This window comes from Charadrius vociferus, unplaced genomic scaffold (assembly GCF_000708025.1).
Source record: "Charadrius vociferus isolate BGI_N301 unplaced genomic scaffold, ASM70802v2 scaffold134, whole genome shotgun sequence".
Taxonomy (NCBI): Eukaryota; Metazoa; Chordata; class Aves; order Charadriiformes; family Charadriidae; genus Charadrius; species Charadrius vociferus.
In genome coordinates this window covers 2,030,734-2,048,718 of record NW_009648333.1, presented here as the reverse complement: position 1 = coordinate 2,048,718, position 17,985 = coordinate 2,030,734, and positions in this window count along the sequence as shown.

The following is a 17,985-nucleotide window of genomic DNA, read 5'->3' as shown; positions in this document are numbered from 1 at the left end:
GGTGTGGAAAAATAACCAGCACACATCCACACATTCAATCTCTGTTCTTTGTTCCAACAGTTATTCTTTAAAAAGTGACAAAACTTCTGCTTCAGAGGATTAGACTGGTTAAAATGGTGTTTCTTTAAACAGAAATGTGGAAGAAGCAGCAACATGAATACACCTCTGGGAAGGAAGAAAAAAAAAAAAAAGATATCTTTTCTTCAGCCTTTGCTTCATTTTCTTTAAATACAGCTGTGGCTGCTCAGACTTTTGTGCTACCTGGGTACTGAATTTTGTCTCCAGTACCTGATCTGAGTCATATTTTGTGGACCTGTTTGACACAAAATGGTGTTCTTTTCACTTTCTTTACACATTTTTTTTTTCAGCCTTAATATTGGGAAATATTATGCATGTGATCTGACTGTGGGATAAAAACTCATAATACCATGGAAATGTTACCTAGATGAGTTCAAGTTATTAAGAAAGAAAATAACCAACATTTATTATAGTATTACCAAGCTCAGTTATGTTCATTTTCAGATTCAGGTGAATTGTGCATCATTCCCACATCACAGCCTACTGTAAACTGCAGCTTTTAGCTCCATTTCGTGGTAGTTGAATAATTTTCATTGTGATTTTCACTACCAGCTATGAATCTCCCCTCCATTAACACCCTTTTCAGCCTTATCTGAATTTCCATTGTCTGTTTTCTTCCCACTGGGAGCCGTTTGTATGTCTTCACTACCAAACAGTGTTTACTACAAATAGCATCTCTTCCCTCATACTCTTATAAGTCACAAGTCCCCTGAAGTTTTGTCTCTTTACAGTCTTCAGTGCTCTCCTATGCTTTGAATCAAAGAAATCTGCGTATCCGGAAAAGAGGATTTCCTATTATAATTCTTGCCAAAACCACCACTTTTGTCTCTCGCTATATAAGGAAGTGAACCGGCTGACTGAAAACATCCTTTAAAAAATATTATTTAAAGTACTTTAATATTCACGTTTATGTTGTCTTCGTTTGGAACGTTACCTCCTTTCCCACGTCTCACTTATCCAATGAAATAAAAATTGGAAGATGGGAAATACGGCTGTAACCACTTGTCTCTCAAAGTAATTAGATTAGAAAATTATCCCAATGTTAACAGCCTAGAATTTCGCTGAATGCATGTGTGTCTATATCCATGTGTATGTGATGGGTCATTTGCCATGGCTATATTATCAGCTGCATATGGCATTTACCACTCATAATAGTATAGCTTTTTCTCTGCATTGATCGTTATAAATGGAGACAACATGGAAGATTCACAGATACTTCATTTTGTTTGCACTCAGGAGGGGTTTATATAGGGTAAAGCAAGAAGGCTAAAAGAGTGTTTAGGTGTATATATCTATCTATATACTCAGTATACACAGTTTTCATATCCTTATGTATTTACATTGTAATGTAAATATCTACATATATAAAAATTTACATTTTTCTCTAAACATTTAGACACATCTATATGTATGTGCTACATGTAACAAAAATACTATCTTAGTTGCCTTGGATCTTCCTACAATGCCTGTAGTTCAGTGAACATGGAAGTTTTCTCCTGTGTTGCTGCTTTTAATTGATTCTAGACCTACTTTTTCTAGTAGAGGAAGGAGACAAGGAATTCATCACATTGGTAAATGTGTCCTAAATGGTTCTTAAGGGAACAGTAAAACTTCTGTTTCTCTTAGTCCTACCTGGGAACTAAAGAGAAAACAAACCATTATGAAATGAGAGTCAGTGAATGAACATTTTCTGTGTGGCCTGTAAAGTTTATAGAATATCTACTTCTAGACACCTGGCCTATGAGAATTAAGCCTGAGCACTTCAGGAGAAATAGCTAGAAATGAAAATTGAATTTTTAACAGTGAGCAAAGCTATTATGGAACACCAAAACTAGGACCAGTTGTGTACACAGACTTAACAGTCCCATATGGTATATTTCAGATAAACACTTCAAATTGTGATTCCAGTAAATCACTTAAATTGCACTCAGACGAGTGTGTTTTCTAACTCCTTGCAAAAGTTTTGTTTCCTTATGTGACTTGATATGTTTCCTCATAGATTTAGGACCACATGCCAAATTACATAGTAATCTGTTGTACAACCTACTTTGTAATACTGTGCACAAGCCAAAAACTCCTAAAACATTTGCCAGGCTACTACGCCAACACAGAATAAAAATGGTCCTATGCAGAGGGTCTGTCCAGCAACAAAGATGGGTGAGTAGGTTGAAAAAGAAGACAAAAGCTGGCTGAAATAAAAACCAATTTTTTCAAGAACACTAAACAAACCTGAGAACAAGTATGGATCCGCATTGAGCTTCTAGTAGTCAAAACTGCATGTCAAATATAGCAAACCACAATAACCCCGGAGAACAGCTGAGTACACAGGGGCTGCCTGCAACTGGTATCTTACTTTCACATTTATTGCTGAGTATATATTACCTTATACCTCCAGAACAGATTGGTTTGTGCTACAAACCCATCCTACTCTCCACTGAGTATATATGTACACGCCTACAGAATCATTTATTCTTCAGCACGTAACATTCTCACTCTCTCGCACAACCATGTCACTGCACTGACAAATGGCTGAACCAACAGTGTTGACAGGACCATAAAGTTTATTGTATGTAAAAATCAGTACTGCTGCTCCTGAAATAACCTCTTGCCAGCAACAGTTTGTATGATAATTGATAACTGTTGATCAGGCTTCCGTGTGATCCCAGCATCACAGGATGCCAAACGAGTCAACTAACAATACAACCAAGCGTCTTCGGTTGCCAATGCCTGTTCCTTCCAGGGTACAACTTCTCAGCTCCCCACTACTCTGCAAAGCTAGAATTCTGTTTGCAAGTCTGTTCTCTGATTCTCAGACATGTTTTTGTATGCTAATTTCTGACAAATTTCTTAACAAAACTTATACTATGTATCACTTACATATATTTATCAATGAAAGGTTGATGGATCATGAAGAAAAGTCTTGCAGGAAGATGGTACAATGACTTAATACTGCAGATTTTATGCATCTGATTGCATGATTATTTTTTTTTTTCAAAAATAAGTTAATTTTTCCTGCATCAGTTCTTCCCTGCTGTTTAGAATGTGTTTGTTGATAATTGATTTTTTTTTTTGTGTAATACCAAAACTGTGGTTTCACAAAGCCTACTGCTGTCTATCTTAATGAATCATTTAATAGAATGCCATCTAATTAATTAATTTTCTTTTGGAATCCTAACAGAGCTGCACAGTAAAACAAATTATTTTTACGTGTTCATCTTTATTTCACTCTGGTGTGACAAAGATCTTCATGAAATTCTGTTTCAGACATCTGTGCATCTTTCCCACCTGCTTTTCTCTCACACCTCTGTGCTCTGTAGATCCTGTTTAGTGTCGCCTATCGCTGTCACAGGCTACTTTTCAAGAGGTGGTCAAAGATTTTGCATGTACTCTTCCAAATATATGGAGTTAGCTTGTGATTACATTAGATCTCCTTCTTGTAAGTGGCATACAAGAGAAATGGTCTCATCAGGTCCTGATTTACTTACAAATGCAGTCTAAATCACGTAATCCTTGGCAAATTGCTGAGCCTGAGATTAAAGCAGACTAGTCTGCTCAGCAAGATTCTCTGTCTGCCATGGGAATTTGAAAGGTACAAGCCACACATCTCCAGACATTTACTGTAAACTCTTCATCAGAATAAAATTTACATATCTGCTGAATAAAAATCCCCACCTGCCTGCCGTCAGATGTCTGGAAGAATGCTGCTGTCATGGACAAGTACACAGGTGAAGCGGCCTGGGGGGCAACAGGGTAAGAATTGTTTTAAGTGAAGTTTTACACAGAAGAGCTTTTTTTTCCCTTCACCGAAGGGTCTGATGGTAGATTTTGTATAAATTATGGTCCACCTTTCCCTTAAACCAGTTTAAACACATGGCCATTCCAGTCTACTTATTCATATAATGTGAGAAAATATAAAATTAGAGTACAAAATGAGTGGACATTGTTTTATCGCATAAACTGTAGGAGTCAAGTCTCGTAACAGGAATTTATTAAGCAGTGTCTGTCACAGAATCACAGAATCTCAGACTGGTCAAAGCTAGAAGGGAACCCTATAGATCCTCCAGTACAACCCATCTAGCTCAAGGCAGGGTCACCTAGAACAGGTTGCTCAGGGCCATGTCCAGTCAAGTTTTGAAGATCTCCAAGGAAATGACACAACTTCTGTGGGCAACCTATTCCAGTGTTCAACCATCCTCACAGCCAAACAGCCTAAATGGAATTTCGTATATTTCAGTTTGTGACCATTGCCTCTTATCCTGCCTCTAGATACCACTAAGGAGATTGTACCTGCTGGTGTTCCAACTTTCACCTAAAGACCTTGTTATATTGTTACCATGTCACAGCTTTTCGTATACAGGCAGTAAGTTTCTATGGTCACAGATAACTTCTCTGTAGTTCCAGCATTTGCTATTGCTCACACGCAATGAAGTGGAATGTTTTATTAAAGATAATAAATTACATCTGTTTAATGCAATATTTTCCACAGATGTTGAGTCCTTACTTTTTTTTCTGCATTCCTTTCTCAACCTTACATGCAATTGTAAAAGGAGGCAGTTGTGTATGCTTACACTTACTCATGATCTTTGCTCGTTTACTTAAGAGAAAGGGAAATCCAGGTGGAAAATTTAACAGAAAACAATTTTAACTCTGAGTCCCGAGATCTTTGTACATTACCACTGGTTGGCAAATGTCTGAGTTTTATTTCTTTCCAGATCATCCCCTGAATGTAGTTTTGAAACACTCTCTGAAGAATATTTTTGCATGTGTTTAAGATTTATGAAGCTTCCTTTCTTAAAAAAATGTAAAAATTAAGATATTCTTGCTTTAATCTGTTTTCCCAATGTACCATTTATTTCTAGATGCCGAGTATCTTTTTATAACTTCTGATGTCTTCTTTTGTGAATGGAAGTTTCCAGTCGCCAAAAGTTAATTTCAGGGTATTCAGGAGTATGTTTTAACATCATTGCAGCATGTCTCTGATTTTTGTGTCTAATGCTACATCCACAAAAGAACTTTTACTTCCATGAACCTACATCCTGAACTGAACTTTTAATTCAGGGTGTAATAGCCTTTACTCACTGTGTAGTACACGAGGAGGCTTTGGGAACTTTGTAAAGGGGATCGATTGTAGGAGCTAGCATGGCAGGATGGAGCAGAAGTCAGATCAAATAGGCAACAGGGAGTGAAGGATTAGTTATTTTTAAGAACTTGAGGGTGAGAGGTTTGGGCATCTATGGCAGATTGGGATTCACTGACCAAACTTTCTACTTGGTTCCTTGTAAAGGGGAACAAGATCAGTCCAATTTTCGGTGGCGGTGCTGCCCCTTTGCAAAAGCTTATGGGTTATAACAGAGAGCGTGTGGGAGATTTGGGAATAAACTTTTTTTTTAAAAAACGGAGGAAACCACCCCTGCCACTTGTAGCCATGTGACCGACTGTCTGATCAGGCTATACATTTGTTTAGGCTCAAGTGGGAGGGGAACTACAGGGCAGACAAATAATCTTCATTCTTCCTACTGACACCATAGCAGAATATGGTTCAGGATTTAGCTGGGTAACACATGGGAGTCTCACTGCATTAGACCAAAGATTATGAAATTCAGCTGGAGCAACGGGAAGCTGGGAAGCACTGGGTAGTCTAAAACTGTGTCTAATGAACTGGCTTCTCTGGTAGACTTAATGTGGGAGGTGCCCATTTTAAGACTCCTGATGTTCAATTTACTACAACTTAGTCCCATTAAGACAGTGTGGCATCAAAACAGAATTACAGTTACCTAAGGCGTTCATCTGGGGAAAAAACATAGTAATTATGGGTGGAAGTTTGTGAATTATTCTTTGGAATCATTACCTAAATTCTGCTCAAGTCCCATCTCCAAAGCGTAAAGCTTCCTTTACTTTAAATTTCTAATCCCTGATTAGCATTTTACCTTTATAAGTTAGTTTTATTTGAAGTAAAGCATTTGACTTCCCTTGGTTTCCCTCCAAACAATTTGTAACCCTTGATGAAATTACTAAAAGGAACACTTTCCTTCAGTGTAGGAGAAAGCAAACTGCTCTGTTTTGTTGATTAGTAATTTGCAGAGAGCAGCAGGAAACCGTCACTTACTGACTGTTCGCGCATTTTACAGGCACTTGTGGGTTTTGACACCACATCCGTTCACTTTGCCATCTTGCCTGGAATTGATGGTGATACTCCAGAATAAATACCAGTGTTAGCTGATTGCCATTTCTGGTGACCACCCGTGAGCCAATATTTAATTACAAATTCCTGCACATCATCATTATGTGTATTATGCAATGTGGCACTGTAACACAGGGAGCTACTGCCAAAAACGTTAAAGGATGCATATACAACATTAATTTTTTGGCAGAAATGTATCCTCTTTTGGTTCTTCTTTGATGTCAGCCAAAATGGTGCTGCTTACTGACTATGTTGAAAAGTTGCTGAAGAGACAACTTTGCATCTGTTCTAAAGTAAATTGAAACTCAAAGACAGAAGAAAAAGTCAATTTTTACTAATGTGTTTTCTGAACATTTCAAAACAAAGATGTTTCTGGTCACGTACAATCACTCATCTACATAACTTTTTTATGAAGACTGCAGTGTCAATACATACTGTATTCTATGTATATATGTATATGAAGTAAGTTGAGGGTGAATAGAGTGTATATAAGTGATAACATTCAGAAAATTGCGTATTCTTTGGATATTTGACTGAAAAATTCAATGAGCATAAGTAGAGCCCATCTTATAATTCCTTTGAAAATTAGAGCATGTTGGGGTTTAAAATGAGATGAGAAACATCTCTTGGATTTACATAGCAGAAGTCTGCTTCCAAGACAGCTGCAGATATCAAACAGAATATAATTAGGGTGAATTAAATCATTCTAGGGCAATAATACCACATTCCTTCAATGAAGAAACAAACTATTTTAAAATAGTTTCTCTAATGAGTTATTTTTCTGTACTGCTTCTTAAAGATGCCTATTTGGGGACCATTTATGTTACAATATGGTATGCAGTGCTTTTCCCGGAAATCATTTTAAACACTTTGTATTTCTCTGATGAACTTATTTGCAGGATCAATAGAAGAGACTTTAACTTTAATAGGTAAGGGGGTTTATGGTTGCTATTTTCTTTTCTTTTTATATGAAGACTATTATAAATACTCCCCTTGGGATGCTCAGTTTAGAAACATAGTAATATTTTGTGAGATGCAGTTCTGTTTTTATTCCTTTACACAGTTTGCAGATATTTAGGACAAAAAGTTGAAAGGGTTTGTCAGGTTCTAAATAACTAAAGAGAGATTTGCAAATCTCTGCAATGATAATGAAATATGCATTCCAGTATAGTGATCTGAAAAGCAGCATGGAAAAAAGAACAGGGAGACTGAGAAAACAGTAAAAAGGCTCTCCCTCATGAACAGTGTACTATAATTTTTATTGTACACCATGTTGATGTTGTTCAAGGTATAATTTCTGTATGGCTGAATTCTCTATGGCTTGCTACCCTTCTGTAAGAGGTGATGTTTGAACTGATGTACTCATAGTATATTTTGATATGATATCCTCAGCTTTTTTGTTGCTCCGGTCTCTCTCTGAAGTTGTATCTGCCCTACAAGGTGAGTGAAAGGTACCTTGAGAGAAGGCTCAAACCTGCTGAGCTTTTGTGCCAGCATGTTCTCGATCCACATAGCAGGCTTGTTATACCTCTGATTTGGAATGTCCGCCTGGGCTTGAGACTATGCTCAGGATACATGCTGGTGAGCCCAGCTGAAGAGCAATCTGCCCCACCAGTGCTGGCTCACAGCCCACAGAGGACCAGCCAAAAGGCAAGTCAAGCACAAAGAGCCTGAGCTTTTCTCCTTCCAGAGAGTGGTGCTTGGTGTAAGCCCGTGGTGAGAACAAACCTCTGCATGGGCTTTGATCCATCCTCAATGACCATGTGGACAGACTCCTACTGAGTCTCCACACAGCAACTTATTCCAAGGATCTGGTTTAGCCTGTTTCTCCCAGCAGCTCAGCTAGAGTGCCGGCATGATCTGTAGTCCGCATCTATGTTTTCTGACACTCAGGGAGAAGTGCCTTTTCCTAACACACAAGTTTCTCAGGCAGAGAACAAAACAGCCTAGCACTGCCCAAGGTGCCCCTTAAAAAGACCAATACTAGCTCAGGGGATGCATCCTTCAAATTCTCAGTTGCCTCATCTGCCTGGTCATTTCATGTGACTGGAAGCACGAAGATACTAAAACACTTCTCTGTGTGCAGGTAATACAGATGGATATTCATAGAAATAAAGAATAGTTACTGCAGCTTGCCAGGGATCAATCTTGAAAAAAAACAGTATCTTAGGAGACAACAGACTTTATGTAATTTCTTTCTTTTGCTTTGCCTTCTTTTGATCAAAAGGTTTTAGATAAAATAGCAGGAGTAGAAAGTTGTGGATAAACCTTTCTCATTTTATAGGAGTTGATCACTTTTCATTTTTTACTGTTGCTTCTAAATTGTCTTAACATTTATGTTATCTGACAGATTCCTAAAATGATTCTGTGCTTTCTTAGGCTAACCACAACTTCTTTTTTCAGCATTCTTCACAATTTCATTTGTGCAGGAGATGAACTCAGGTTACTTTAGCTTTCCCTCTCATTTTTCTGTACACTGAAAATGTAACATCAAACAGTAGTAGATCAGCATTAGAAAATCAGCATTTATCACTTGCCTCACCACCGGATGCTCTGAAGATGCAGATCAACCACTGTTCTCATAGCAAAATCCAGTGAGCAGTATGTTTGTTTGAACATATTCAAGATTTGCTGTTTTACAAGATGAGTCTATTGGAATTCTTTTGTTTGGGAAATTATGATTTTCACAACAGTTATTTTGTGTACTTCAGTTCCTTGCATATGCCTTCTCCTCCATAAAAGTGAGGACTAGAGAAACAAATGAGCAATAATTTATATAGCAATTCCCTTCTAAGACAAAAAACTGATACTGCTTGACCAAAATTGGCTTTTGTTGACCTGTAGTGACCTAAGAATAATGAATCTACCTATGCAAACTCTTCCACAGCTGAGGAAGCAGAGGCTGAAAATCCTTTCAGGCTGAGACATGTGTCTGTAAGCTTAAGAATGGTCTGATCCACTTGAGCATCACACTTTTTGCCCCAGTATATACAAAGTCTGCCTCTCAGGATAGGTAAATCTATATGATGACACACTTTGAGTATCCCCCTTCATGCTTTGCTATGTGCATTTTTGGTCTGTCTCCATTCAGCAAAATTTGTTAGGATTTAAATAATTCTTTTTTTTTTTTTTTTTTAGAAAAAGCACACAAACCAGCCAACCCCCCCAACCAAGAAATGCATTCAGACAAATCATTTTAGCCATGGAAAGACCTCTACATTTTGTTTAGTTGAAGTGGTTAGAAAATTGGGAAAAATTACTGAGATGAAGATATAAAATCAATTCCCTTTGTTCTTAGAAAGATATTGTTGTAGTAGCTGTTGGGTAGTAAGGACAAGAATTGCCTCAAAGAGCTGCAGAACATTCCTCATCCTCAGAAATACCCATTTTCATCTACTTGCATTAATAATACCCTTGTGCAATGGCACTTGCACTTCACAGAATATGTTCCATCATATCATAACCTGACCAGAGACATTCACGATTCATCTGCACCTATTTATGTTGATCTTACTTATGTAAGATATTTTCACGATCATTGCATAAACTGATGGATTTTTCCCTGTGTCATCGCTAGAATATTGCTGTCATAGAAGGTAAGTACCTAACACAGTAAATCGACAAAAGACAGCTCAAGAAGCAGTGGGAAATGTCAGAGCAAGGCGGTAAAATGGTGCATCTGCAGAGACATAACTATGATCGATACGCAGGCTTTCAACGAGGGAGTTTTCATCCTGTGCCCTCAATGAATGAAAATGACAGTCTGAAAACCAAACAGCTGGAAAAAGGAAGATTTTTCCATTTCTTGAGAGAAGTGACCCCAGAAATTACATACTTTCATGTTCAGTTTCCATGCAGTCAATATTAGGTGAAGTATTTTCTTTAAGGATATAAGTGACACCTAGTTTCCAAAAAAATGCACTTAAGAGCAGAGAGAAAAGGTGAAAGGCCTGGAAGTCTGACATAAATAGCCAATAACAGGGCCAAGAGTTTTTTCCAAAAGGGAAAAGACTGTTCATTTTGTACATAGTTTCATCTCTTTGAAAAGGGACACAGTGAATAGCTGACAATATGTAAAGTCATAAATTTTAATCATGCTGTAGTCAGTACAGTCAGGTTCAGATATGTGGCAATTGTGAATACAGCAAGCCTAAAGCAGAACAAAACTGACGCATATGTATGTATAAACACAAATATACAGGCACAATTAATAATAAACAGGGCAAAATAGTCAAGGGTTATACTTGCAACAATCAGAATAAAAATATTAGACCTTCATTAAACAGCTATTTTCCAGCTCTGTCATATCAACGTATACACTCAGACCGCCTTAGAAGTCACCTGTCTATGGAAGACTCAAAATTCGCAGCAGCAGTGGAGAAAGAGTGAAACAATCTAAGGGACAAAGAAGTTGCAAGAGGAAAGAACGTAGAGCTGCAGTCATTGTTTCAGTCCAAACTACATATCTGCTTAATTCAGTTTGGCACAAACGTACAGAAATATTCCTGGAATTTGGGAGTCAGCAGCAGCACTGTCACTCCCCTCTGTGTTCTGTTTTTTTGTCATTCCTTCCTTCTCTGGATTCTCTGCTTTCCATATAGTGGTTTGCTCCTGATGAGTAGCCAGGAGCACACCGTCCGCAACAGCAACTTTCTACCCATTCTATAATCTTCAAGCAGAGGACGAGAATCACAGAATGGTTGAGGTTGGGAGGGACCTCTGGAGGTCATCTTGTCCAACCCCTCTGCTCAAACAGGTCCAAAAATAACCCCAAGGTTTTTTACAATCATTCATCTATTCTACAAAGAGGCGTAGTCACCTTTTCTCCCACCATGCGCTGCATTTTGTGAAGAGCTCCATGTCAGCATACCAGCTGTACCTCAAGCTCCTCAGATGGTGAAAGCCGGACCCCAACCACTGGTATTGATAACAGAAACTTTCCCATGTCCTGCTGGAGATAACTATTTAATTGGGGTGATGGTGATGGGAAAGTCATTAAGGACAGAATGGGCAAATCTGTGCATGTCTAAATTAAGATGAGGATGAACTAAGGTCAGTAGTGACTGTTTGTCAGTCTCTTACTGGGTGAACGCATGTTATTAGAAAATACTTAAAACCTGTATAACAGTTAGAACAGGAATACAGGAGTTAGGTCAAATCTACTTATTGTCTACATCTTTTTAAGGATTAGCCAACTTGTTATTTAGAAGAAAAGCTATGCCAGGACTGTAAAGCCTGATTACAAGCCATTACACAAATTCCCATGTTGCAAAGATAAGGTTTGGCTGATATCTCATTGTTTGATTTTCAAGTAATCCTTAATTTCCTGCACCAGCTCAATTCATTAGTGTCAGACCTGAGCAAAACCACAATGATTAAAGAGCCAAGTTTTGCTCCTAGATCTCAATTTGTGATTTGTACTTTTTATTTTTATTGCTTCTTCCTTTCTCTTTCACTTGTCCTCTCTGAGATTTCTGACATAACCCTCGAGACGGAAGAATTTCTGCTAAGCTTATAAATTAGTTATTACCTTCACCTGGTCTCACTTCATTTTATCTGTTCCAGAAGCTCCTTGAGTGTAGTGTACTGAGAGTTGTATAGCACTTGATTTAGAAATGCCACAGGGCATCATAGTCTGCATTTCTGTGACCATCTGACCTGTCTGCTTAACTTTAACCAAATAAAACTCAGTATAATTCTGCATTTAGTAACTGAAGGAAGGAGAAGAAGAAACTTCAAGTACAGATAAATCCTGCGGCAGCCCTCAATTTCATGAATGCCCTGTCACAGTGTATTCTGAATTTTGATTATTAATCTGGTCATATAAAACATAAAAGAAGGGTTTATAGTTGGTGGCAAGAAGACTAGGTTAATTTTATAGGATAGAATAGAGAAAAGCATGTACCAATCTTTTCCAAAACAGACAGTATGACTAAAAATCAAAGGTGAGAAGTGATCTCAATGTTTCATCAGTCTGTCCCTCTGCACCGACAGGATCAACCATACTTATGTCATTCCTCATGGATATTTAGTTTGCTCCTAAAGACCTGTTAATGGGGCTGAGTATTCTCTACTTTGCCATCCTTATCCTTTTCCTGTGTTTCCAGATACATGTTGATGGGATTTGAAAATCAACTGCATAAGGCTTCCAATGTACAGTAACACTACATCAGTCTTTCTAAAATTTATAGGTAACAATTTTTTCTGTCAGAGGAAATATTATGCCTAATGCCTTGCAAATATTTTGGACACTGAAGGAATGACTGGATAAAAATTAACCATGTGTGACTCGTTTTTGCTGCCAAATGACTGGCACGATCTCATTGTCAACATACTTGAGCAGTGGATGTGGCATACATCCACAAGTACTTGTTCCTCCTTGACAAACCTGATGTCCTTCTATGATAAGGTGACCCGCTTGGTGGATGGGGGAAAGGCTGTGGATGCTGTTTACCTGGACTGTGGTAACGCCTTTGACACAGTTTCCCACAGCATTCTGGGGGAATACAAGAAAAACATTGAGGCACTGGAGAGCGTCCAGAGAAGGGCAAAAAAGTTGGTGAGGGGTCTGGAGGACAAGTCTTATGAGGAGCGGCTGAGGGAACTGGGGTTGTTCAGCCTGGAGAAAAGGAGGCTGAGGGGAGACCTTATTGCTCTCTACAACTACCTGAAAGGAGGTTGTAGCGAGGTGGGGGTCAGTCTCTTCTCCCAAGTAACAAGCAATAAGACAAGATGAAACAGCCTTAAGTTGCGCCAGGGGAGGTTTAGATTGAATATTAGGAAAAATTTCTTCACAGAAAGGGTTATCAAGCACTGGAACAGGCTGCCCACGGCAGTGGTTGAATCAACAACCCCGGAGATATTTAAAAGACATGTAGACGCGGTGCTGAGGGACATGGTTTATTGGTGGTTTTGGCAGTGTTAGGATAATGGGACATGGTTTAACGACGGTTTTTGGCAGTGTTATGTTAATGGTTGGACTCGATAATCTTAAAGGTCCCTTCCAACCTAGAGGATTCTACGATTCTAGGATTCCATACTTAAGGAGAATTAAAGTACCAGGATTAAGAAAATATAAAATTTAAACCACCAGGGCACATTTCTGGCTGAAAGTAGTTGCTGTTTTACAACATGGTGTTGGCAGCAATTTGAAACATAAATACAAAAGGGAAGGTACAGGAGCAGGGGGGAAGCAAAATCACCAAAAAATTCACAAATGAAACTAAAAGTTTTGTGGATTAAAAAAAAAAAAAGTAGAAAACAGGTAGGTTAAAGATAAGAAGAGAAATTTTGAAATGGGAATTTAGCTAAAAAGATTCTGCTTAATAATATAGTCCACTACCTGATTGTAGCACCCTTCATAATGATGCAGTAGGATTTTCTGGTTTCTATTTGAATTGATAATACCAAAGCTTTTCCAGTTGTAATTGAGGGTTTTTTTCTAGGAGAAAACGTTTTAAAATTACCACCCCATTTTACTGGAATTGTAGATAGAGGAGATCTCTGACCCACTGTTAGCAATTTTAATTAAGTCTCAGCATGCCAGAGAAAATACAAATGAATAAAGTATGCCATTGCAAACATTCAACCAGGGTGTGCTGGGTGACCCACATGACTATGGGCAGGTTAGCCAGACATCAGCCCTGGGGAAAATAATGAGAGAGCTCAAACAGGATTCAAAAATAATGAATATAAAGGACTATAATTAATATAAGACAAAGAAGAGAAATATAATCCAAGCAGCCACCATGCTTTCCTAGAAAATGTTTCTTGTCAAACAGTTCAGTTTAATTATTTTAGAAAATTACAGGTCTGATTATTAGAGGTAATGACACCAGGCATTTGACTTAGAAGCACCCCATACACTGATATTAAAAATACGGCTGTATTTCAGATTTTCAGGTGGAATCGTCAAGGAATATGGGCAAAGTTCCACCCTGGCTCAACAGCCTTCAACATTTCCAGTCATTATTCATACTAAATGTGAAATAATACTTATTTTTAATTATAAAATGGATCGACCACACTGGAAGAGTAATAAATGGCCATGAGTTCAGAGCAGCCACACAGAGAAATTCTTTCATAGTTTGTTGAGCCAAATGTATGTTTGATGTAGCCAGTTGCAAACTTAAATGTCTGGAAAGACATGACAGCTATGGGATAGGACACTGTGGGGGAAAGGAATGAGTCTCAAATAGATTTAGAAGTCTCACGGGCCAAAGACGTGAACATGAGCTTCCAAGATGTGGAATGAACAAAAATGGCACATGAAATTTTTCACTTTACAAATAGGCAGGAGTGAATAGGATGAGGGAGGCAATTTGTAAGCATGCTATGGAAAAGATGCAACAGTTTTAATGTTGTATTTTAAAATCATGTTAACAGATGGAAGATAATTACACCACACCACACACTCCCGTTCCTGAGAAATTTAAAGTTAAAAAAATACATTGCAAGTAATACAAGATCCTAAGGGTATCCTTAAACAATAATCAATGGTTACAAATTGACATTAATTTTTTTATTTTGTGACTGCAAATGTGGCTAAGTAGTGAACAATATACTGAAGAAAATGGATTCACTATTTTATGTCTAATTCAATGAAACACTTATTTCATACACAACCAATAAGTTTAACACCTGTGGAAAAATATATGGCCCAAGTCTTAGAGCAGATCAGACTAAATAATCTCAGGGTTCCTTCTTGACTTAAATTACATGAATCAATATGTAAAATTAGCCTCACTGACTGGACCTAGCAAAACGCAACTACCCACAGACACTAAATTAATTTTAGAAAGGAACTATAATCCTCTTAGCAGGAAGGAAAATGAAATGGAGATAGTATAATTGAAATGACAGAAACAAAATCCATAGCCTAGTGAATAGCTGAAGAATTGTATTAGTAATGGATGTTGTGTCTGTTTTGTTGCTCTTGCTTTGATTCTTACATTATTTTTATCTAGAACTTTCAGTATACTAATATGGATTATTATCTGACAAAATTTTGAGATACAGCAATTTAAATAATGCAGACTTCTGCAGAATGACTGTTCACAGACCGAGTGTATTATTCCAAGACATATAAGAAAAGCTTATTCCAAAGTAAATAACATTCGTGTCCTCATCCTACTTTCTTTGAAGACTATTTTCTGACAAGGAAAGAAAGGATCTGCCTGCTTCTGCTTTGCTAACGCTTCTTTTACCACACCAATGAGGCAGGTATTCTTTTCTGAGAGTACCAAGTTTAAAGATTTGCTAGTTTTTGTGCATATTTTTTGACATCACTAAATAGCAATGACCATTATTAGCAAGCCACTAAATAAATATTTAGGATTATGCAACTAAAGCAGTCCACTATTGAATCTAATATTAAGAAAGAGATTTGCAGTGTCGCTCTGGGCTGTCCAACAAGGTGTAAATAACTGTCCGTTTGTCTCTTGCTGGCTATCCTGAGTGCACTGCTGTGGTACTTTTGAGTAAGTTTTCTTTTTCTTCTCACTCCAAAAGGAAGATGTGATGGTTCCCAGCTGCGGAACTGAGAACTGGTGGGCTAGACCCATCCCCAGCCTACCTTGCTGATGCATCTGCCTGCTACAATGTGCAAGAAAAAGATTTTTTGAGGGCTAAGTGCACTTTAAGCATACCAGATGAATGATTTTCACAGTGGCAGCTGGGCACCTTCCTGAAACCTACATAAAAAATCGCTCAAGCTATTTTTACATGGTTTAATTTTTTTTTTTTTTATTTGTTCATTGTTCTTCTCCTTCTGGAAGATTTTGCTCTTTTTTCCCCCTTCCTCTTATTTTAACAACACAACCTCCCACTTACAGATGTCAAGAGAAAAACATGCTGTAATTGAACAGGAAAACGAAGTAAATTTAGGCTGTTGCAAATAGTAAATAGTATCTGCTATGTACTGTTTTTGGCAAGATTATTCAGTTTCTTGGCAAGAGTGTTCAATTCCTTGGCAAGATTGCAGCTTCCACTTCTTACTGGCTTTGTCTCTCCTAATAAAAGGCTAAAAAGGAAGGAAAGTTTCAAAACAAGGACAGGTATTTCCCTTCCTTGTGATCATAAAATAAGAGCCATTACACCGTTTTCCGTAGCCCACTTCCACCAGCTCTTAGCCTTGCTATCCATTTCAGAGTAAATGATGTAGAAGTTCGGAGTACTACTGAGGAACTGAAGAATCAATGAATGTGTTAAATCATTATGCAGTGTCAATATAGACACAAAATAATAAATGCTGTTCATCGAGCATTAGTATGAGACAAAATGAGTGATTTAATCTTCAGCTGTTTTTTAAGTAAGAACATTGCATTTTTCTTATTTTCAGAAGGTTTGAATGTCAGCACAGAAGACAATGCACTGGAGGGAAACGGAGGCCACATGAATAGGAGCGATATAGGAGGGTTAAGGTTCTGAAGTATCCCTTACTATAACATCCTTGGTGTACTCACAAATAGTATGCAGGAGCACCTGTTCTTGTCCCTGAGGATACCTTACTCTTTCACACCTTTTCACCTGTCAGCTTACTACCAATGACTGCATTTCTATAGCTAATGTCTCCCAGACTGTTTTACCTTATATCTGAAAAATGAAAACCTAAAATTCAGTTTTCACTTTAATTATTACAAAAGCAAAATATTGTTCTTTCTTTACTGTTTATCTAGTTTGTTTACAGCATCAAAAACTCCTGTGCCTTTCAGTGTTCATCAAGTTGCAAAAAATCATGATATTACGTTTTTCTACATACCCATATTACATTTTATCCATAATGTGCAGCTTCGTCAACATTAACATTTGCAAAACGCAAAACTATTTTCATTAACATTGGGAAAGTGAGTTTTCCTATTCATTATCGTAAGATTCACTTTAGGAGCACAAAGTCAGATTAATGTGTAGTAAATGCATATTAAATAACTTTAATTTCTTCACTTGATCATATTAAGCAAGGCAGACAAAATTTAATGGCTTGGCTCAAGTCAGTTCTCTTACAATGTCCTCACAGACAAAAGCACTACCACCTCTCAATAGCAACTGGAATATTATTTCAGAACCTTTCAAATGAAGACAGAGGAGGACCATCTTCTGTTTTCAAAAAGTACACACCATCACATTAATCAGACGGGCAAAATCTCACCTTTTTTGTCATATTCTATTAAATTTTTTAACTCTTTTGTAATAATGAGATCAATTTAAAGTGTCAAATGCAAGACTTCAATGTAACTACAAAGTTAGCTTTATCTAATATTTTCAAAAGTTCTAATGTATTGTTCTTTCAAAAAATTTCTCTGGAACTCTCTGTTAATTAAGGATGTTGTATAGATACAAGGAAATTACCTTCAACACGGCTAATTACCTGAAAGTTGTTTAAAGAATTACTAAAACCTCCCTGAGAAGCTCAAGAAATGTGTATAATTACACCTACCAGGGGTCTCCTAATTGACAGGAGCTTCACCTCCTATGGATTGCGTTGTGTATCTCAACTAATGAGTCCTAATTCCAGAAGTCCAAAAGACTGCTTGATGGGATATGTATACAACAGCACCTTTTTTTTTTTTTTAATAGTAATTGATTACCAATTAGAGGTATTTCATAAAATCAATTTTTACCATAGTTGGCCTTCGATGGGATTCTGAAAATTATGTAATATAAAAAAAACATGTATTAAAAACAGTTCTTTTAATACGTAAGGTGGTTGATATAGCATCTATTTGACC